Source organism: Amphibalanus amphitrite, unplaced genomic scaffold, assembly GCF_019059575.1.
Source record: "Amphibalanus amphitrite isolate SeventyFive unplaced genomic scaffold, NRLGWU_Aamphi_draft 001467F_arrow, whole genome shotgun sequence".
NCBI classification, from domain to species: Eukaryota; Metazoa; Arthropoda; class Thecostraca; order Balanomorpha; family Balanidae; genus Amphibalanus; species Amphibalanus amphitrite.
The window spans coordinates 90,269-114,215 of NW_024882960.1; positions in this window are offsets into that span (position 1 = coordinate 90,269).

Genomic DNA, 23,947 nt, shown 5'->3' on the forward strand with positions numbered 1-23,947 from the left:
AGATGTTATTCTAGGTGTATGTTTGTCTCACAAATGAGCGATTTGTGTACCTTGCATTTAGCTGCGTCCTGACGGCCATTTGACGTAACAGCAACAGGCGCCGGTGCCGCGCCCCGCGCTTTGGAAAACGGCAAACAGATTTGGAGCATAGATTAAGCTAATTAGAATGACCTTCCTCTGGGACCGAGCCAGCGTCGGTAAACAGCGCGCGGGACAGTGTCAACAACGACACACGACCGTAGTTTTCCGACCTGACGCAGCATGCATAAATTATTTCAGAAGTTCACAACTTTAATGGATAATAATTGTGGGTTCAAAGTTGAATGTTATGTATAACTCGGCGAAAATAGTACGAATTGACGTGTTTTCCTATTTGCGGTAACTAACTGTGGTGAGTGTATTTTGCAGAACGGGATGTTATAATGCGATTATGCATTTGAAATGCAAATTGGGCCATCATTTTCCCAGCGACATTTATTCCTTAGATGCCTGGATTCGCGAGATTACTCCTATACACCAGAATCACTCACAACATTTTAAATATTGAGTTTTGTTTAATCGATATTTTAAAAAGACCTTCCAAATTTACATCTACAGGGTGTCTCAAAAGTTCGTTCACAGGTACCAGCCATGCTTTTTTGTCAATAATTCTGAATCAACAAGAAATTAACAGTCGAAATTTTGCTTGGGCATTGGTGACAACCTTCCTCAAGCAGTCTCATTGTTTTCAAGTGCATTCGACCCTTCATGAGCTCACAAAAAGGGTTCACCTCTGACCATGGGTCAGGCACGAAAATGTAGGTTGCAAAGTCGGGTATGTTGTGAAACTCTCTGTTTCAGGAGTAATGGGAATGGTTAAGTCGGAAATGACACATGGCTAAGTGTCGGCGAGGATGAGTGCAACATGATGATCATCTCATAAAAACGGTGGCTAAAATTTTTGAAGGACGAAACCATGCGAGACTAACGGCGTTTTGAACGACCCTCGCACGACAGCAGACTCGTGTTCCGGAAAGCAGCTGAAAATGCGGTCATAACTATTGAAAACTGGCAAGAAGGTCACAGACAGAGGTTACCCATTTTCAAAAAGTGCAGGTCATCGTAAAATAAAGACAAATTATAATTCAAAATTGTTTATAATATCTATAACGCTAATTTTTGGGGACAATAACACAAAAATCGTCAATGCCAAGGACACCTGACCCTCCAAAAGTGTCAGTTATTGTAAAATTTTATCTAACGAAGTTTCAAGAGGCAGATCTGCAGCGAATAATTTCCTTTTAAACACAAAATCCCGATAAAGCCACACGATGGACTGGTTTGGGCCGTTTACAAAGCAGAACATCTCCCGAGGAAAACACTCCGCAACCGAGCGAAGGTCTTGGCATGGGGAATGACGAGCGCTTGGAATTTGCAAAATTTGCACAATGTGTCTGAGAAACAGACGTCCGACACATTCTGCTACCATATGATGCGAAAAATTTACTCCTGGCACTTCCCGTTTGTTCAGGACTGGGGTTGTTTTGAAAAGGAAAATGGCGCTTGGGATGTCGGCGCCAGTCATTCATGAAGGAGTTAGCGCCAGAGAATGCCTACAAAATACTCAAGAATGGTGTCGATGCAAGCTGTCGGCTTTCAGGGAAAATCAGATGTTGCCGGGGAGCTAGTCAAAACTAAATCCGACGCAGAAACTGCAGGGGATTCCCCTGCAAGAGCTTGAAAGCTGGTAACCTTTTATCAGCCTCCGGCAGCTGACGGAGCAACAAAAATCGGTATGAGCAAATATTTTTGGAGATACAGCAAAGGGGTTGGTTTCCAACCTTCTTAATCAGTTGTCAAAGCATGCATATTTGTCTGGTGTACACACAGACACTAAAACCTTATACTTTTGGCCGGTTCTTATATGCTTTATTGGCATGGGAAATGTGTGAACGAACTTTTGAGACACCCTGTAATCGATATTTCCTCAATTCTCATTGGATGTCATAACTTACAAAAATCAACCCGTTATTTGGTCATAATTGATTTACTTCACGCTTTCTTCTACGCTGTCCAATAAGCCCACAGTGATCCAGACCCGGTGGCCGGTCGGACAGCAAAGGAATCAGTCTCTAGACCACCGCGCCCGTGTTGACAGATGCTGTAATATCACCGCATGCCAACTGGTGCGCCACATCGATCAAACGAAGCCGCGCCACCGCTGCACCTGCGCCATGCGTCGCCGCAGCCGCTCTAATTCCGCGCAGAAAACGCTCGGCGTCGTCCTGTCACGCAGGGATGACACGGACTAATTGCCGCCGAAACACCCTCCGGCACGGCGCAAGAAGTCGGCTTTGTGTTGACGTTAGGCGTGGAGAAAGGCCGATCGCTTGCTATTCGGTATCCCATGTACCCTGCAGGCATGGCACTGCTTGGTACGGCACATTTATGAAGTTATCATACATATTATAAATTTCGACGCGCGGTGGTAACGACATGATACAAGTAGGTTACCGCTGACGATACGAGTACGAATTGGCACATTTTCGTCATAATTAGCAACGGCTTCTCACTAACGCTCCATAGAAACAGCGTCCAAAAATAGTTACGCGCAACATGAACTTCAAGCTCGTCAGCAACGTTGTGAAAGCCAGCCTGTTCACAAATTGTGTAGCACAGTGGAGCGGCCATTCCTGGCTGACGGCCGCGCACAGGGCGGCCACGATATGCCGGTGAATAAATCATTTGTCAGCTGTCGGTGGGCCCACCTGTTTGCTGGACAGCCACCTTTGTGCGGCGTCGACCGGCAGCGGCCTGGCGGTCCCGCCCGTGGGCCTGTCCAACGCTCCCGACGTCACCACGAGCGCGCACAGGTGGGCCAGCACAGACTACCGTCATACCCACCAACACAACAAATGGAATCATTTGGATGAACAGAATGAACGCTTCAGGAACCCCTCAACGTAACTGGATTTCATTTCGGAAAGAACCTCGGACGGATGGGAAATTTGATCAATTACGAGCACTGTAAGGAATTACGAGAATGCCGTCACACTTCGCCCACCTCCACTCTGTCCCAGCTGGACACGCCACTGGCTCGAGGGCGCAGCTCGGACAGCTTTCACTTGCACCTGTCTCCCCTGCCGGCAACAATGCCGCCTACCAACAATGCTGTCCATTTGCGCGCACCCAACACTATTCAAAACTATCGAAACGATCGATCTGTAACAGTGCGTTGGGATGTGCGGTGTGGACTGACGGTCACTGGAAGCCGGCCGTGAAGGGAGAGAGAGAGAGAGAGAGAGAGAGAGAGAGAGAGAGAGAGAGAGAGAGAGAGAGAGAGAGAGAGGGGGGGGGGAAGAGAGAGATAAATTAGGAGAAGCAGGTAGAGAGGGAAATAGTGAACGTGAGAAAAACGTGAAAAGAGAACGTGAGAAAGAGAGGGAGAGAGATGAAGGAAGTCCAGGGTGTCTGAGAGCATTTGACGACGATGGGATTAGTAACTATCAGCCTCTGGTATCATGCATTTCAACCGGTGATACAAATTGCCTTATGTGTCTTGTTTTTTCATACCTATCGAGCTAAGAAACGCTTTCTACCACTTTTTGCTCTACTTCTCTTTATAACTCTCTCTCTCTCTCTCTCTCTCTCTCTCTCTCTCTCTCTCTCTCTCTCTCTCTCTCTCTCTCTCTCTCTCTCTCTCTCTCTCTCTCTCTCTCTCTCTCTCTCTCTCTCTCTCTCTCTCTCTCTCTCTTTCTCTCTCTCTCTCTTTCTCTCTCTCTCTCTCTCTCTTTCTCTCTCTCTCTCTCTCTCTCTCTTTCTTCATCCCTCTCATCCCCTCTTCCCTTATCTTCTCACACACTCTCTCGTTCGCTCCCTCGCTCTGCCCAATCAATTCTCATCTGCATGCTATTGTTTCTTCTTTCAGTTGCCTTCCTTCCAATCACTCCCCTACCCCGCCCTGCGCCATGACCGGCCTTCCTTCACCTCCACCCCCACAATACCCCCTCTTCACCGTCACCGTTTGTCGGATCAATCTCAGTCTGCCGCTGCGCCGCCACCATTTCACAGCAGCGCTCCTATTTCATCCTTTCCTGTGGCAGCGAGCCGTGCCAGCCGGCAGCAGCGACAGACACGGCTCGTGCCGGTGACACGGACGGCCCCACGAGAGGCACGACCGGCCCGAGGAAATTGAGCCGTCCGCTGACAGGCACTTGTCCAGCATCCGGTATGAGCGCCGCTCCCAGTGCGCGCTATGGGCCCGCCTTATGACCGCCAGAAGGTCGTCCATTTGCACGTTTTGATGAAACGGTGCGGTGCTTGCTGTGAGATTGTCTCCCAGAGGGTCGGACGGCCGCCACACGAGCGGTGCGATGTGCATGGTACGGCAGCGCGGATGGTATAGCCGCAGTGACACGATGACAGATAGTTCTGCTCGTCGTATTCCGTGGTGAAAGGTTCCTGGTGGAAGTATCTGGCTGTTGCTGAATGTTTGACTGTCGTCACAGTTAACAGGTTAAGCTGAAATGGAGGGTGGACCACCTAGAAACAGACATGAGTGTGCAAAAGCATTTCACTGTGCAATGGTTACTACAGTCATCATGCTAGAAGAGCGGTGTGACGTTTAAAACGTCTCCTCGAAACGTTCATATGCTCACAACATCATCTCACATTTAGTATCTACTTCGATGTCTCAAAAATAACAACACCAGTACATTCCGTGCATCCAACACTCACTTGCATGCATTCAAGTGCTTCATCAGCATTTTGCATCATGTCGCATACATATCCACGCTCAATGCACAAAGATGGTATGTGTATAGATGCGATAGTGCACAGACATATTAGTATCGCAGTGCGCGGCATGTGAAGGCCTTCATTGAGAACGATACATTTGATAGAGCGTCGTAGCATGCTCCGCACCATTCGATGAATTAGTGTCATGTTTATGGAACTTCGGCAGTCATTATTGCTGTATGAATGCTGGTAAGAAACATGCCTTTGCCCAGGCAGGTTGAAAACAACCATATAAATCATAATAGTCCAAAGGCTGATCGCAATTTGCTTATATGATTTGCATGACACATGCAATTTTTCAATTACAGCGATTTATAGCTGAACTTTGAGTGACTTGCATGAATGTCCAATTAGTATGTAAGGGAAGTGATTGCTTATTAGCTTGCATTGCTACTGACTTGCATAATATTGATGACTCCATTGTGACTTGTTTTGGTGCTATATGACATTAGAAATCAACTAAACGTGGTGCCACCAATATTTGATGCACCAATTCGTTTCCAATCCTGCCCCTACCAAGCGTGCATCCATGTTTCCTCCATCCGGCTCCTCGTGCCAGATGGATTTAATTGTTTTGTGTTGGAGAATGAGTATACATACTATGGAAATTGACGAATATGGTTCAAGGTACCTTTCTTCGTGATTTCATTTTTATGCCAAATCTTTGTTGCTGTGATAATCCGAACGAATAATCAACGTTTCGTCATGTAATTAGATTCCAGAATATTAGTGGAAAAAATATATATTGGGTGCATTTCAGGGGCGTCGACGACGGGGGGGTCGGGGGGGTCGTGACCCCCCCACTCTTGAAAACTGGGGGTGTCGACCCCCCCACTTTTTGCGATGCTGAGTATGCTTTTTTAGCTTTTATGTCAGTGAAGCAGGCGTCAGCAACACCAACAAATACATCAGATTCAAAATCACTTTAAGAGCTCCCTAAAGCCAATTAGCCAATTACCTAAAGGTCAATTAGCTGTGGGCGGGGAACACCAGCACAACAATGTTTTTAAGTAGCCCCCATCCTAGTACCTTTTTATCCCTCAAAGGATTGGACGCGCCAAAACTGCCCGAGCGTTCGTCTGATCGTTTTAAAAAAATGGTCGCAGTCGATTCGTCGGATCAGTACCTAACTACAAAACTACAAACTAGCCTCAGCCCCATGGCTACCGTCACAACTAGCTGTACAGTGCACATGTAGGGGAAAGGGAGTCAGATGGAACCGTCTCGGGCTTTCGCAAAGAAAAGGAGCCGATTGCAACAAAACTTCCGGTGCGCTCGAGTTAATCACCTACTTAAAATAAGTCGATATCCCTGATTCAAATAAAGATGACCTTAGTTCACTTTTTCATAACGTGCTTTTAATTGATAAGGTAGTTTTTGGAGCTGATTTTGAACTTAGCGCCCATCTGAACATTTAAGAAGTAGTTGTGTTGCTTATTCATATAACATGCTAGGAAGCAATCGGTGGTGGTCATCCACTATTAGGTACTGGTCGATCTGACCTGACTTGATCTACCCCAAATGCATGGAGTCATCATCTTCGTTCAAAACTAAGATAACATTCGTAATCAGAACCTCGAAAAACCATCACAACTTACATTCGTTAACCCTCGCCCGCACATGCCATTTTCCCATCCTAGAACGCACATGGGGGGGTGGTTGCCACCCCCCGCGCCATTTCGTTCCTGTTGGAGATAGAGCTTAGCAGTAAAGACCAAAAAGATTCCTTGGGAAGAGACGAATCCAATGATACCCAGTTTTACCTTCTCAGGTCAGTCATTGACCTTCCAGGTCAGGTCAAACTAAAAAATGTTGCTGTTTTGGGTCACCGTTGGATATCAAGTGCGCTGCTTATCAAATAGCGATGACGATACTGTTTTCTGGTGCCAAGCCAGCTAGAACCTCTTTGTCACACTATCCGACCAGAATTTTGCTGCTGAGGTCATTTCAGGTCAAGTTAGGTCAAGGTCAATTATATGTGTTTGTATGTCTGTGTGTGTCTGTGTGTATACTGATGTGTGCACCGATTGTTTTTGGGTCCATATCACATGAAATCATGATCTGAGAAGCTTTTACCAAAAATGCAGTCAAAAAACTTCACAAAAAAATAAATTCAGGATGCCTAAAACGCAATTATCTTAGATGACCTAGGTTGACCTTGACCCTGACCTTGACCCCTGTACATCGTCGAACAACATGTTCCATGATAGGTGGGAGGTAAGACTGGCAAAAAAGGCCGAAATCAGGGTTTCAAAAGCTCACAAGGCCCATGGCAAACGCAAGATGTTGAGAATTGGCCATTTGGGTCATGACATGACCTGAAAAACAAGGTCATATCTCCGAAACCAAAAATCACAGAAACTTGAATTTTTCAGTGGACATCAAGAAAGGATAGACGAGCAGCTATACGAAAAATCAGCCTTCTAGCTCTAAAAATGTTGAGTGCAGAGCAGAAAGACTGCCTGGGGGGGGGTGGCAACCACCCCCCCCCCCCCCATGTGCGGGCGAGGGTTAAGTTCTAGCAGGTCCCGAGTTTCTCTACTTATTGGCGATGACCTGAGTCCTGAGATGACCCGAAAACTTGTAAATGGGTATCATCGGCTTTCTCTCGTCACGGGCAGCATGCTCTTTTTTCCGCAAACCTGTAGATCGATCAGGGGTCGAAAGAATGCTCAGCGTTAGTTTAGTATACCACCAATAGAAGGGCTACAGTGAAGCAGAAAACTATTCGATAGCTCTTTTAACGCTCTTTCGCTAGCTTCGCGTTAGATTTCATCTCAGGTCTATGTTTGGCCCATAAGAAGGCAAACAGCTAACTGGACAGATTCTGCCGAAACATCTGCTTTGCAATAACTTTCGATTCCGTGAATTTGTATGGTATGTACATATGTTGTCTTGTCACCACCGTCTTGATCTCTTTGACACGCGTCACATGAGTTAAAATTTGACCATTCAGAATTAACGTTAAAACACGCGCACTGCAGCGGGTCTGAGCCGAACACGAACTGCAGGGGGGGGGGTTGAAAACAACCCCCCTGAGATCTCGAAAACGGTGCAACGTAGCGACAAGCGGTAAACGGCGTTGGATAGGTTAAGATGAGATCGACAAGAAATACTAAGATCATTTTTGGGTCAGGTCAAAAACGAGGTCACCAGAGGTCACCGAAGACAAAATGTTACGATTTTCACAACAGGAATTTCGCGGTAGTTTTTCTTGAATAACTTGTCTTGCACACAAGACAGAGGATCGATTCGAACGCCATCGTTCTTAACTCGTCAAGGCGCATCGAATGATATATAATATGACCTCGAAAGGTCAAGTTGAAAATTTGACCTCAGGTCAAGGTCATGACCTGACCGAAATAGGTCATGTTGCATATCATTCGATCCGCATTGACGAGAAAAACACGATAAACGTCGAACGGAGTCTCTATCTCTACTCAATCTCAAGTTATTGAAGAAAAACCGCTGGTGACCTCAGGTGACCTAAGATGACCTGGAGATCACCTTCCAAAGGTCATAAGTGATATGTTTCGGTGAAATCACCAACAGGGACCTGTAATACTATGATCCTGAGCGTATTGAAGTCATAGGATGGCATTCAGAGTAAGTTGAAATTTCTCCCATTGACTTATAATGGGCCGGTCGCAAAAATGACCTGACCTTAGGTCATCGATATGAAAATTCCGAGATATACAAGTTGTAGCTCGTGATGACTTAACTATTTCCTGTGGGTTTCAAGATCATATCTCAACAACTGTGGGCTTGGTGGGATTTCAAACTTCGAAATTTACGTTTCGAGGTAGGGTCACTTGACCTGACCTGGTGACCTGACCATAGGTCACCTGGGGTCAAAATTTTTACTCAAGGTGTGCAAAAGTTGTGAGAACAGGTATGCAAAATTTGGCGGCGCTACGCGCCGCCGTTTTTTCGCAATTTGCGAAAAACCACAGGGGGGGGTTGAAAACAGCCCCCCTGCAGTGCGCGTGTTAAAACGACCTCAGGTCAACGTTATGTCCTGATCGAAAAAGGACCTCCTGCTGCATATGAATGGATCCGTGTTGTTGAGCTGAACAGTGAACACCTTCCAGGTGCTGTCATCGCTCTACCGCGTCTTCGTCAAAAGTTGAAGAAAAAAATGCTGGTGGCCATCGATGGACATTTCCACTAATGACCTTTCGAGTCATCACTCGCCATAAGTTGCACCCTGTCCCTGGCAATGATGAGCTGATTTGTCATGGCTCCAAAGATATTTTGCGTTTCTGACGAACTTTTTCAAAGCAGGAGGCATTCGTGCTTTTTCTAATTTCTCATTATTTTCTAATGATGTCACGTATTTGACCTGCCTTCAGATCATAGATGTAAATCCTCAGTTAGAATCATGAATTGCTGACACGTATAACCCCATACATTAGGTACCTATACAGTGTACCAAATTTCGAAGTTATGGGAGAAAAGCTACAAGAATGGCGAGAGGGGAAAGTTTTTACAGAGGTATAGCGTATAACTGAACTTGACATGGCGACCTGACCTTAAGTGACCAGTGATAATTTTTACGCAAGTGATGTAGGTTACCTACCTAATAGGTTATACCAAATTTGGCGGCGCTGCGCGCCGATTTCTTACACACGCACACACACACACACATACGCACGCACAAAACTGGGAAGTGTGGCAAAAAAAAACACCCCTACCCATCGGGTGAAGACTAGAAACCCGACCCCCCCACTCAAAAATCCGTGGCGACGCCCCTGGTGCATTTAATCATGCGAAACTGAATGAGAAATTGTTGCGTTTCTAGCTCAAAGCGCAAGTGATATCGAGTTCTGTAGATATTGTGTCAGGCTCAGCTCATCACAAAAATGTGGATGCATGTGGATCGTTATAAATAAATCGGCTTGAACCCAGGTAATTTAGCTGGTAACTACAAACGGCAATGACGATCCATTGGAAGCCTTTTTACGTGGTTGGCTGACGTCTATACTCCATAGTCTGCAGGTATTGTCCGCTGTTGACATGGCCGGTCGACCTGATCACCAAATGGCTGCTCCCCTGCGGCCGCGCCACAGTGAACAGGGCATTTGGCCAGTCGGCCGGCTCATAAGCAGGCTCCATTTGGATGGCCCGGTCGCCTAATTCCAGGTGAATCTATGGCTCATTAGGCGCCTCGTAAAGCAGAAATGTGGCCTCATTCGGTGGGTCGGGTCAGCGGTGTTCCGGGGGCCGTGCGTGCGCGCCGCCATCTCCATCCCTGCAGACCAGTTAGGCGAGCCGTAAACAGAGCTGGCAGAGTCGCCGGCCGTCCCACCGCGGGCCCTCCGACCCTCCCACCTCACCGTCAGCCATCACAGCCGCTCGCTCCCACCACGATCCCACCAATCTGAGCCGGCAGAGAGGAGAATACACTGCCGACAGTGCCTCAGCCCGGGACGGGCGCAGACAGTCGCCGTCAGTGGCATCTCACACTGCCTTCCTGGCAGTGTGAACGGGCAGGTGCGACCGACTCGGCCACCAGCAGCAACAAGTCGGAGCCGCCAGCGACGACGGAGGCAGAGCAAGCAGCGGTGACGGCGCGATGGTGGCGGTGGCGGCGGCGGAGATTTTGATGTCGTTACAGATTTTGTGAAGCAAACAGCAAACAGATTTTGTTTCGAGCTTGACTAGACACTGTCTGGCTCGCTGACGAGTTTGACTCGATTTATTTTGGCTCCCCTCTCTTCTCCTTACTGGTTTATCTGCACTCCTCCGCCCCTCTCCTTGCCTCTCGACTCTCGTCTTCCTGTTTACATGATTAATCCCAGAGGTGTAGTCCCTCCTTTGGTCTCTGTCGCGACACGCTGCGTGCGCCCCGATGAGGCCCCACTCGGTGGCCATTAAGTCACCTTTAATCATTCCTAATTGCCAATGCTCTGGACACCGCTGCTACCAGCGAGCGCTATCCCAGTCGGGGAAACTGTGGTCAAATCTTCCATTTTTAGAAAGCCTTCCATTTTTGGAAGGATTTTCTATATATGGGTACGCACCTTCCAAAAATGGGTACGCTGACGACGTCATCGTACCCAAATATAGAAAATGTTGCGCATATGTTGGAACTTACCGATTTCCGCCGAACATGAGGCAAATGCGACTATCGCCCCTGGTCGCTTTCTATTCGCCATAGTGAAGTGTCCATAATCTAGCGTGGATGCCTAAATCCTAGCGTGGATGTATTTTAGGTAATTTTTCAAAGTAATGAGTCGTGGAAAATTGACAAAAATTTACCGACAAACGATGGTTTTATAAGACTTTATCAAACATTTTGTAAGCAAAAAGCATCAAAAACGAAAAGTAAATATCCTTAAAAGTACTTTAGTGACGGGCCATGCTTGTTCGATACCGCCGACTTTATTTACAGTGCGGAATTGTCTGGACAGAGTGCGGCGGTTTCGGGAGTGTAGTGGCGAGTAAAACTTGTATTTGTTGCCGTTTTCTGCATTTATTAGCATATTGTGTGGTTGATTTCAATTTTTTAAGGCTTTTGCCAAACATTTGGGTGGAGGTCTCGTCATTTTTCAATGTTTTTTCCGGAATATGAGACGAATTAAATAGGCGTTGCTGCGCCGTTTTTCGTGTTACTTTCTATCGAAGGAGCATGAATCTTCAATTTATATGAGGAATAGTAAGTTTAATTTAAACCATTTTTTGTCAGGGCTATAGCTGTGTTCCTCCTGGTTGGTTATTGACCAGCTGTTTTCTCTTCTGAATTTCTATGTGTCCTCTAGAAGTAGAAAAAGAGAGCAGTGCGCCAGGACACCATGCTATTATATCACTATGTACATTGACATAGCATGCCTGTATTACCAACACTAGCACTGCTGCTTCTCCTTATATCAATGATCATAAATGGCAAAATCAACTATTAATGTTACACATTTAAAAAGGCCGTAACTTAAATCAAAGAATGTGAATCACAGTTGGGAACACTGAGATTAGACCTTCCAATTTTGGAAGCCTTCCATTTTTGGAAAATGCATACCCATTTATGGAAGGTCCTTCCAAAAATGGAAGGCTTCCAAAAATAGAAGATTTGACCACAGTTTCCCCCACTGATCCGCGCGCGAGCATTTGATGGGCGGCAGTTGGGCGCGGCTGGCAGCCATGAGGTGTCCCAGGTGGAGGGGGAGGGGGTGAGGGGGCGGGTGACGGTGAGGTGGGCCCGCTGGGACCACAGGGCGTGCTGAGGGGAGGAGCAGGGGTCGCGACCGCGGCCGCCGCGTGCCGAGGGGAGGGCCAAAGCGTGACTGAGCGCGCGCTAACAACAGGTCATTGGGTGGCCGGCGGCCGCCTCCACTGCGACAGCCGGCCGCGCTCGTTTTCGGCACGCGGAATGTGGTCTGACTCCAGCAGCGCGTGTCGGTATAGGCCGGGGTGGTCTGGCGGACCGCCGCGCTGTAGGGTGTGAGCGCACCCAGCCCGCCCGCACCGCACCACCCTTCACTGCCGACCACCGCCGCGCCGGCTGCAAGTGCAATTAGCCCGCGGCTCAGTTCCGAATTCCGAGCTTTATACACTGGACCCGGGTGAAATGCTGTGCTGCATGCGATTTCGATTGATGTCCAGGCACTGCGCGCATCCGGGCCTGCGCAGCACCCATTAGCATTCTAAACGCCACGACGGGCCCAACGCCGAGTGCCATTAATTCGGAGGCGCTTTATGCCAGCGGCTTCCTTTTGACAAATGAATGTCACTATCGGGATATTTATTTCTGGAGTTGACACGCCCTCAAAAATGGCCAAATGTCGTGCCGCGCTATGGCTGGGGCTATATGGTATGCGCCTGATTTATTTGTCGCCTAAGCTGGTTAGCCCCTCGGTCGCGTTACCATGTTAATTGGGGATATGATCATCATCAATAATGCATTAATTGGATGTGCCAGGTTAATTATACACAAAACATTAAGAAATCTGACTCGCTATAATGCAACCACTGATCGATAATGTCTGTGTTCTGGAAGTAAATGTTAAAGTAGGGAACCATTGAAAACATCTGAACACCATTCAATTTCTTACATATTCAAGGTCTTGCACTGTAATACTGGCCTTACACTGGGCGTACAGGTATCGTAAATGCAAAAATATCAGCGAGACAGAGATATCGTATGCAATATTCAGGGTGACAACGAATGTCGAGCCATCAGCACGACATTATCAGCAAAGATGACTTGTTGCTGAATGTCAAAAACCTGAAGGGAGTAAAAATCCTCCTTTGATTCGATGAGAGGCCAGAAGGTAAAGTAACTATGCATGCATGCAACTCGTTTTCCGAATGACGTTTGAGTGTAGTTTTAGAAATGAGGACCTGTAGATGATTATATATTCTGATATACTTCTGATTGATATAGCAATCAAAATTTCTACTAACTTCTTATTTCGGCAGCACAGCTCAACGTTTTAAAGTTGCGCACTGGGGATAGCTGAATGTTATCATTACTTACTAAAAAAAAATGCATAAAGCTGTTAGCAGCCTATGACATCACATCAACACTGCTTTCCACCTTTTTAACTTTCCACCTTTCAACAACACTAAACTCCTCTCGGCAGTGCATAGATCCAAGTAATCGGTTCCTCCATGAAGGCACACACCAGTCCACCAAAGCGAGCGATCACATCACTTGGTGTCTCCGCTCCTCCTGCTCCCCCACGCAGGAGTGCCCTCCTCTCGTGGTGCGACGCCAGTTTCGCCCCCGGCGCGTCACTCGGCCTGATCGGGCCTTTCATCTTCATTTATTCTGATGACATGACACCATTTGCATACATTGCAACAAATCCGGCACCGCTTGCCAGCGTAACTCGGCGTTCAATCAGGCGTGCCGGCCGATTTCCATAGATAGCATCGGCTCGGCGGACGGGCAGGGGTGGTGGCTCTCAGAGCCTCGGGCGAGGGCCGGGGTCTCAGACAGGTAATCACCGCTGACGGCCTTTCGTTAGTGGCCAATCAGCAGCACAATGCTGCCCGAACGGGGGAACGGCGGGCAGAGTGAGACGGAGCGAGAGCAGGAGAGAGAGGGGTGGTGTTTGGTAAGGAAGTTTGGTGGTACTGTTTTACTGCATTTACTAGGAAAGTACATTGTTATGTGGCAGTCTCAACTATGGTAAATGTTATTGAATTCCTCATGGATATAAGTGATATTCAGCGCGTTATTTTATTTTCTTAATGTTGCTTTCTGTTGATAAAATCACGGTAAAATGTTGTGAATGTCTTCTTTGCCTGCCGGTTAGGGTGTTCCCGTTCCTCGTGATACACCACTTGTTAGATGTCCCATTGATAGGAATCCAATCAGCATCTCAGTTAAAACGGGGATTGACCACAAGCCTTTTGCACTTTTTGTAATGCTTATCATCATATCCATTTTTTTCGTTCAGCTTGATAAGCTAATGTCTTTTTTATTTTTGCTATAATTGCATCGTTTAACATCTATATAGGCCTCTACACGACTATGCTGAGCTAGTATTTTGCAAATCAGAGGAGAATCTGATGACGCACTCGGCTGTGGGTCGATACCTCCTAATTCTGTTGATTTTACGCACTAGACACGCTCGGCGGGTCGTTCCACCAGTAGCGCCCTGGTCTGGGTCGATCCGAGCCGGTCCTCTGCGCCCCCACTGCCAGCCCTTTGGCAGTGTCCTCTGGCAGAGGTCCCAGTGCGAGAGGAGGAGATATGCTCCCCTCTTCCCTCTCCCACGACCGGCCTCTTTCCTCCTTCCTCAGGTCGATCAATAGATGTTGGCACTGTTTTGGCAGTAGGCGCGGTGTTTTGGCGGCGATCGGGCCCCCGTAAATCCTCCAAATTGGCGGCTCCCTACACTGAAGATCACCGGTATCAAAAAGCGATCCAAGTTTGTTGCATATTAAGCTCAGGTTTGGCGGACGTCTGCGATGCACGTGATCTTTATAGCTCGCTAGCGAAGATTGGACAGAGGCCGGGCGCTGCTTTGGGTAGTCTCTGTTTTACGACCCAGGGATATGCATAGTTATGCATCGTTAAGCATACTCTGATGCTATCTAACAAGTCGGTTCCGGAGTTTGGTGGTCTTTCGAACTATGTTAGACAGTTGGGCAGACAAGTTTGTCTGTCATTCGACTCGAATGGCTTTGGCTGTGAATGTCATGTTATAGGAGGCTTTTATTGAGGATGCAATCCGTTGTTGATGACCCTTGATAATGCAGTCAGCAATTAACACCGTTATTAAGTTGTAAGTCAGACCAGAAGCCACTAATCGAACGAACCAATCAGCTAAAATTATGCTCCATTAGTAATTCTTCGTTTCGTTCCCTCTACATGGCATAAACTTTTAGGCATGCAACGTCATCAGTGCGTAGCATCAACAAAATTTGCTTTGGATGAAGAGCTGTTGTGCCGACTAACTCGTTCCCGCATATCTTGCAGATAAGTTACTCCAACCAAATGTCCTCAGTGCCCGAGGGAATGCCCGCTACTCCTTCCTCTACTGTTTTCGGTGTAGCAGATGGATGGACGTGCTTCATACCATCTCCGCTTAGCTGCCGGTATGTAATGCCGTTCATATATCAGTGGACTGCGGGTCGGCCGGTCGGCAGCGGGCGCGGTCGTCCCGCCGCCGCCGACCGCCCCGCAGTCACGAGTGATGGCCGATTATGCGTCATTATGGGGAAAAATTGCCCTTATCCGTGATTTTTGGAGATAAATGGACGCCTCGGTATCTTTCCGGTGCGGAGCCGATGGGCGGGCATCTATCACTGGCAGGGGGGTCGGCGGCGCAGCCAGCAACAGGAAGAGTCATCTCCCGTCTCCGCTCCCCTCTATGCCCCCCTCTCCCCTCCCCCAGTTCCTTCCCTCCGGGGGAACATGGAAGGGAGAGGGGCGACGCTCGGTGCGGTGACATGGAAGCAGTTAGCTTATAGGGAGAGATTGAAAGGAAAAACATCGGACCCTTACTAATGCAGCTTTTCTGTAATACAAGTCTCATATCAATCTACATATTCGAAACTTGTAGGAAATATCATAACAGATGTTCATCAAAGTCCAGGAATAGCTTGATCAAACTCAATTTAAATTAAAGATGTACAGGCACAGATGAATGGAGAGGAAGTGAATCAAACAGCTACGCTTTCGACGGCTTTGAACAATAAAAAAGACACTTGCGCTGGGCACGGACTGGTTTGTTGCTCACGCCATCTCACGCATCTTCCTTCTCGCTAATGCATCCAGCAATGGTGAAGGCGCTGCACCCTCACAGCCGCTCGACATCCACTCCGCTCGGAAGCCATTTGTTTGCGCCTGGCCACCGTGGTTCTAGAGAGATGGGCGGCAGCGCTTTCATCTTGAGTGTGTATGGTCTCCATCGCAAGGCGGGCATATTCTGTACGGCTGGTCCGGTTTGCGCTGATGGCACCATTCATATCATTTGCAGAAGCCGGATGTATTGTCGGAAGTCATTTGTTGCGCAGACCATCAGCTATCTAGCCGGATCTTGCCACTCAGTGCGGAGATGAGAGCCGGATTCTGTTCATGCACCGCTGCTCTAAATATAAGCTTTGTTGCACATGCATGTTTTGAGAGATAACGTTACATGTAACTTATTCGTTGTGCTTCCCTTTCACCTAGCGCGTGTTTGATTGTGTGCCAGTGGTATGTCAATATATTACTACAGTACAGTACAAAAATGTGTTACACTTTTGCTTTTGGGGCATTGCTCTCAGGGACCAGGACCAATATTTCAGGGGCATGTTTAGGGCGATTATTTTCAGATCAGTATGCTGATCTGGTCAAAGTAAATGTTTCGCTTTAATTACACTGCAGGCTGTGTAAGCATGGCGCTTTGTGTAGACAAGCAATAAGTAATTGTAGGGATGCCCTGTAATTTCAGTCCACAGCCTGCAGTAGTACTTATGTTTTTAACTTGAAGTTCTAGCTGTTCCGTTAGAATGGTTCATTGTGTTCTTTCTATTTTTGAGGAGCTCCAATTCATAATTAGCAATCCATCGATCAGCTCTCAGACCTTTTTGGTGAAAGAAAAAGACAGGCTGGCAAAGTCTTGAGAGATAGCTCAAACTATCACATCTCTAGGCAATCAGAGTCTCATCAACTTCACACGTCCACAGATTCAGCTCATTGCTCCCACTCCTCCTTCCCCCACACGTCAGGGCGGCTCCTATCTCTCCCCTCGCTTCTAACGTATCACCTACCCCTCCCTCCATCTCTCCCTTCTAATGTATCACAGCTCCACGCAGCACGCGCAAAGGACAGTATCGCGGCGGCGGCCGGTGGGCGTCACCATTTGAATGGCGCCTCCGAGACTGATGACGTCAGTGGCGAGCCGTCGTCACTCTAAATGTCCCTCTATTTAACTTGTTGCTTTGTTCTCCGGCGGCCAGCTCACAAACAGCTGACGCCGGCCGGCGAACAGCGATCTGCCTGACTTGTTGCTGAATAATTTGCCAGCCAGTCGTGGCCTTTAATCAGCCATCCTCGCTTGCCGGGGAGGGCGGACAGCGGCTGGCGCGGCGGCGGTCCGGCGCGGCTGTCCGGGGCGGGGGCGGGGGCGGGGGCGGGGGCGGGGCGGCCGAGGACGGCAGCTGGACGCATATATCATGGAGCGGGGTCGGACACTATCGATATCATATAGCGTCGAGAACAGATGAGCCGGCCGCCAGATATCAGCGGGCTGACGTCAGGCGCGCTCCGAGGCCAATGTGTCCTCGGCAGGCCGCGGACCGGGCTGCCGGCCGACCCTCCCCCTCCCCAGACCCCTCCCCGACCCCCACTCAGCGGGGGAAGTGACGTCAAGGGGAGACGGCGAGATTGGAAACTGATTGGTGGTCGAGAAATTATATCGTAAATCCGTAGCCTGCTAATGTAGGCTGTCACAGGGTGAACATTTGCAATTGAATTGTTTCCCAAATTCTACAGTTATTAAAGGAAACTGCCAACATTCATAATGAGAAATTGACCTAAGGCAGACACTATGAGTACAGTTCATGTCATGAAAGCACTCCAAGTACAATTAGTTTTATAAGATAAAACCTTACTAAATTAACAATTAGTCATGATAAAGTATATGGGCTATAAGAAATGAGCATGTGTCCTTCATTTCTCCTATAAACGGTATAGCAACTACCCAGTACGAACTAAAAAGTAAAAACTATTTAAAGGAAAAGCTTTCTTAGGAGACTATAGATGTATACCTAGCAGTCAATTCAGCTACTGCATATCTTTACATACAACTATTCGCGTCAGGAGAAGATTCTCCGTCTGCGCCCCCCCCCCCCCCCCCCACTCACCTGTGGTTGCTGGACGGCCCAGTCTTCGGTCGTTTATTCTGCGCATTCACCTCCTAAATCCAGTAAAAGTAGAGGGCGACCAGCGCCGCCCTGGCCGGCCCCGTGCGTATCGCTCTTCATTAGGTGTGCGGCGTAGAGGTAGGTAGGTCCCCATACCTGGCAGCGGAGCGCTGGGGCGCGACCCGACCGCACCGGAGGCAAACACACATAGCTCAGCCTGCCGCCGCCCGCGCCGGCGGGGCCTGTCACCGCAGACGCATAGCAGTGCACTCAATATACATTGAGTCCGCCCGCTGCATCGAACTTTAAACGCGGTAACCGGCCGCAATCAGACGGTATGCCGAAAACTTCCCAGAACGTAGAATGGCGCTGGGTGGCGGCGAAAGTGGGAAGAAGTTTGTCTGCGTGGCGCAATGATGCGATTTGTGAGGATGGATGCGCACAAAAGGAGTGTTTATGAATGACTTTCTGGTTTATGGTTGACCCATTTCCAGGGTACTTTACCTTCGATATAAAAAAGCATAATATATCACCGCATCCAGAATTGGTGATAAATACCAGAGGCGCAAAACGTTTCACAGCCGAATCTTAGTCATACGATTATATGACTAAGTGCTTCTTGATACTATACACAATAAACTCTTTTATTCTAAACTCTTACCAAGAGCTGAATTACCATAAGGCAAAAACACTTCTACGGTGTCGAGCTATGAAACGAGATTACTGAACATCTAAGCTATTCCAATTCTTGAAGCGCCGCACTTCGGTTCAACGCCTTTAGCGTTCCTCATCACTATCAAAGCTAACTTGTTCGGAACCGGAGCTGGTGACTTCATCTGGACCACTAACTTTTCCTAGCCACAGGTGGCTAACAGCGTCAGTGTCCTTTGAAAGAGCTGCTTAGAAAATGTGTGATGACCTTTGACAAGATATTTTTGTGGTTGATTATATAAGACGAGGCAGTTTTGGACTCCAGGAAAGGAAACTAGGCACGTCTGAAAGCATCTATCAGACTATCATATGAGCACTTAGTTGAGTTCAGTATCTTGCCAACTGAACGACATTTTTCTTTAAATTAAGATAGTTATTTTGCAATGCAAAAATATCCAGCATGTTTCCCTTTTAAAAAGAAAAGAAAAATAGCCGACATCAGAAAACAGTCGCATCACCATATCCGGCACCCTCCACCCCAACTGTCCCCGATTCATACCCCAGCCGCAACCGTAGTCGTAACCGCACTTGCAATCACGGCTGCGGCAGCGTTCGCAGAACAATCCGCCCGGTAGCTGAAACTTTCATACCAGCATCTGCATGTAGATGAAAGTTTATGCAGGATATGAGCCCGGCCGGCCGCCGGAGTGGTCGCCCACCCGAGCCCGATGTCCAGTGTCCCAGGGGAGCGCGCCGAGATGTTTCTCTGTAGGAGTGCCGGTCGCTGCGAGACAGAGTTTGGGTCCGCCAATGCAAGTGGTCGTTTGAGGGATAGCCGACGCCGGCGGAAGGGTGTCGTCAGAAGCGGAGAGCGCCGCAGTTGGTGCATCAAAAATGCAGCAAAATGCGTCTGGGGATGATGTCTAGTATGTGTGTGTTATCAGAGAGAATGCGTGATTCTAAATAAGCTTATTAACTGTTTGTGTTATTCACATCGACTACTAGTGCGCTAGAAACTAGCACAAAACTTTGAAAAGGCCTAAAAAACTTGCAGGCAACATTTAAATGATCTTCAATGCAAAGGGCAGAGCCCCATGTAGTTTTATACCTAGGCAGCCTCAGCCTGTATCATGAGTCATTGAATGCGTAATGGGAAAGGAGTAGTCTTTTATATAACTTAGCATTGAATGTAAAAAGAAACCAGAATCTGTCAGGGTATCGAGCCTTACCCTAAAAAAGTTCTGTTGACTTTATACCTTATTTTATTTTTAGTTTCAATATTCATTTCAACATGTGTAGCATGTCCTTTCTTCGTGTTTTGTTTTTACATGTAGTTTGATATTCAGGGAATAAGTGGTTTACCAAAATATCGTGATGTTACCTTTTCTTTTCGGCATTTTTATGCACAAATGTTAACATGACAGTCTTTGACAGTTTAAAGGGAGATAATGACCTTTTTCCACAAAATCTGAGTTAGGACCATTTTCTGACAAAACACAACAAGTTATAATGTAAATTAAAACCATTTTGCTCAATTCGGTACCTTGCCGCAAATATCTCAACTTGAAGTCACGTTAGCGGGGAGCGCTGAAAATGACCGTTGAATAAGTACTTACATCACTTTTTGGTACTTGCATGTAATTTTGTAAAATGAGCGTATTCCTTACATTTGATCTTCATCACATCTAGTTAGTTAATGGTCGTCTATAGTGCCTTCAAAAGATATTCATGGTTTGGGGGTGGTTTATGTCTAAATTTACGCAACCATTTTTCCTGTTCATCATCTGACGCCATATGCTGCTATTTTAGTAGCAACGACTCAATTTTGAATCGGTCCCGCCGACTGCACAATAAAAGAAGATAGATACAACACTTTTGCGGCATCACTGAAAAACTTATGCAGTACTGTTATCAAAATTCTCTTAACACCGTTCGACAAACCTGAAGTCTTTTTGAAATAAATATGCTTGTATTTTTCGCTTCAGGCTCTGACGCCAAAATAATGAATTTCGTAGTCGCAATCGCAAGATTTGGCTGCGTTTCTGGCGCACGCCGTTCATTTGTGGCGCAAAATAATGTAAACAGTGTCATTTCTAAGAAGAAGAGTAGGCACTATGTACCCCCGAATTAGAATCTAATTAATTCTAAACCGAATTAACTCTAATTCAAATTAGAATCCTTACAACCAGTATAACGCCTTTTGGGGCGACTAACGGAGCGAGCGAGAGGGTGGGCCTTGCACGTGCGAAATTGCGAGGGGGTACACTCGGGGGCAGATTGATGTTCCACCACTCCCTACCCATCGGGCTCCCATGGCTCCCGCACTGGCTGCTGTCAGTGGCAGGACTGGCAGCACTGGCATTGGCAGGCAGTGCTGAGCAGTGCTGAGGGCAGGCAACATTGGCAGCAGCCACTGCTGATCCATGGGAGCCCGATGGGAAGGGAGTGATGGAACATCAATCTGCCCCCGAGTGTACCTCCAACTGACTTGTGCACGGCACCCTACTAACTGGTCTCTAGCGATGTGCCAAATTTGGGCACAATTGGCCCAGCCGTTCTCGAGATCTGGAAGTGGCACCCTGCACGTGCGCACGTGCAAGATGGGTCCCAACTGACTTGTGCACGGCACTCTACTAACCGGTCCCTAACCGTGTACCAAATTTGAGCGCAATCGGTCCAGCCGTTCCCGAGATCTGGAAACGACCCCTGCACGTGCGCACGTGCAGCAGCACCCCAACTCTGGCACATGTATATGCAGTGCCTAGTGGGTGCCTACCTACATGCCAACTTTCAGCGCAATCGGCCAAGAAGTTACCGAGATATTGCAACAATTACAAAACTGACACCTCTTCGTTTTGCACGTGGCACGTGCATAAGGGGTCACCCACATGCATCGGGAATAGTCCAATACTTGGAAGAAGGAATGAAGCTACCCTACAAAAATTACCGCGTGTAAATCGGTCAAGTGGTTGCTGAGATATAAGCCTCGCAAAAGCGTGACCACGGCCGGCCGGCCGGCCGGCCGGCCGCTCATACTCAGAAATTTCCGTTAATCTAAGGAAAGACTACGCTCGCTTCGCTCGCTCTGTAACCAAGCAACGACAAGGCGATAACACCAGTATAACGCCTTTTGGGGCGACTAACGGAGCGAGCGAGAGGGTGGGCCTTGCACGTGCAAAATTGCGAGGGGGTACCTCCAACTGACTTGTGCACGGCACCCTACTAACTGGTCTCTAGCGATGTGCCAAATTTGGGCACAATCGGCCCAGCCGTTCTCGAGATTTGGAAGCGGCACCCTGCACGTGCGCACGTGCAAAATGGGTCCCAACTGACTTGTGCACGGCACCCTACTAACCGGTCCCTAACCGTGTACCAAATTTGAGCGCAATCGGTCCAGCCGTTCCCGAGATCTGGAAACGACCCCTGCACGTGCGCACGTGCAGCAGCACCCCAACTCTGGCACATGTATATGCAGTGCCTAGTGGGTGCCTACCTACATGCCAACTTTCAGCGCAATCGGCCAAGTAGTTACCGAGATATTGCAACAATTACAAAAGTGACACCTCTTCGTTTTGCACGTGGCACGTGCATAAGGGGTCACCCACATGCATCGGGAATAGTCCAATACTTGGTAGAAGGAATGAAGCTACCCTACAAAAATTACCGCGTGTAAATCGGTCAAGTGGTTGCTGAGATACCTAAGCCTCGCAAAAGCGTGACCACGGCCGGCCGGCCGGCCGGCCGCTCATACTCAGAAATTTCCGTTAATCTAAGGAAAGACTACGCTCGCTTCGCTCGCTCCGTAATAAACAAAAACCCAAGCGTCGCTGTTTGAAACAAAAGCGCCATATACTGCGACTTTTTTATAGAGAAGGACAACGCATTTCGGTGGGTGTTACAAGTACTGCAAGTACTGCTTCTTTTTTGCAAAAATAAAAACCTTTTTCACATACGAAAATGTGCTAGGAAATTTTCATATTTTATAGAAACTACAGTAGAAATAGTATAGATGTCGAGTAATTTTTATTTAAGAAAAAAGAAAGCTCATTATCTCCCTTTAAGTGTTCTACAAAAAAAAAAAAATGCTGAGGCCATCTTGCTTAGCTGTGAAGGGCATTCGTGCTTGTATTATATACCGTATTTATTCTCCAGATGACCGAACTGAGATGCAAGCAATTTAACATGTATGAACAAGCAGTGCAGGTCAGGTTATTGTGGCTTTGCAAAGTGTCGTGCAATTAGCAGTGGCAATTGTAAGCACATCAGGGCTCTGTGAATGGTAGCTTGCTGAGCAAGGCACCAAGCTCTTGCACCGTACAGGCCTTACGTTTTAGTGCTAACGGACAGGGTTTCACTGAGCCAGACACGATTTTGTTCAGCCCCGGCGCGTAGTCCCTAATTGTGACCCGGTTTGAAGAACGGCTGAGACTATCGCCGGCTCAGTATTTTACAGCATTTATCCGGTCCGAAGGCAGGTTGTTAGCGCCATTGATATTCCAGTCAGGAATTTTCGCGGCCCAAATGACCATCACAATCAGCTAACGAACGACTAGAAAAAATACCGGATCAATCCAGGGATTCCCGAAGAAGCGTGGACCACTGCTAACGAAAACACAATTGAAGGCATTAAAATTCCAAACGTGGTCGTGGTAACTGGGATAGAAGGCAGGTCAAATATTTTCACTAGCGAAATGAGTTAAGTAAACGCCATTGGATGACAAGAAGGTGGAGAGGAAAAAAGGCAGTTCCAGTCTGGGTCGGTGATAGTCGTTTGACATATACCAACGTATGTACTAGGACTGAGCAGGCGACACTGACAGGGTAGGGTAAGGGCGGGTAAGAGTACGCGGGCGATAAGAGTACGCATCAGCTGTTTCGGTTGCTTAGCAACGCGGGTTTGTCGAGTTCATGAAGTGACATGAAGCCGCCAGTACGTGCATGTCACCAACGGAACGTGGGCGTTGAGCGGCGACGCTGTTGAGTTTAAGGCGATGAATATTATTTTCGAGCGTTATGATATTATTATGATATGGTACAATAATTTTGATACTTGGCAGTTGAGATAAGGTACATATCCGTGATTGATGTGGGAAACTTGTGAGGTTATCTGGGGAAATACTGTACAGTGCAATATTCTGTTTGCGAAGTTTTGCACAACGTTTCGGGGTTGTTTTGTGCGCGAATTGCATGTACGGTAAGAGGACGCACTGTTCAGGAGGGT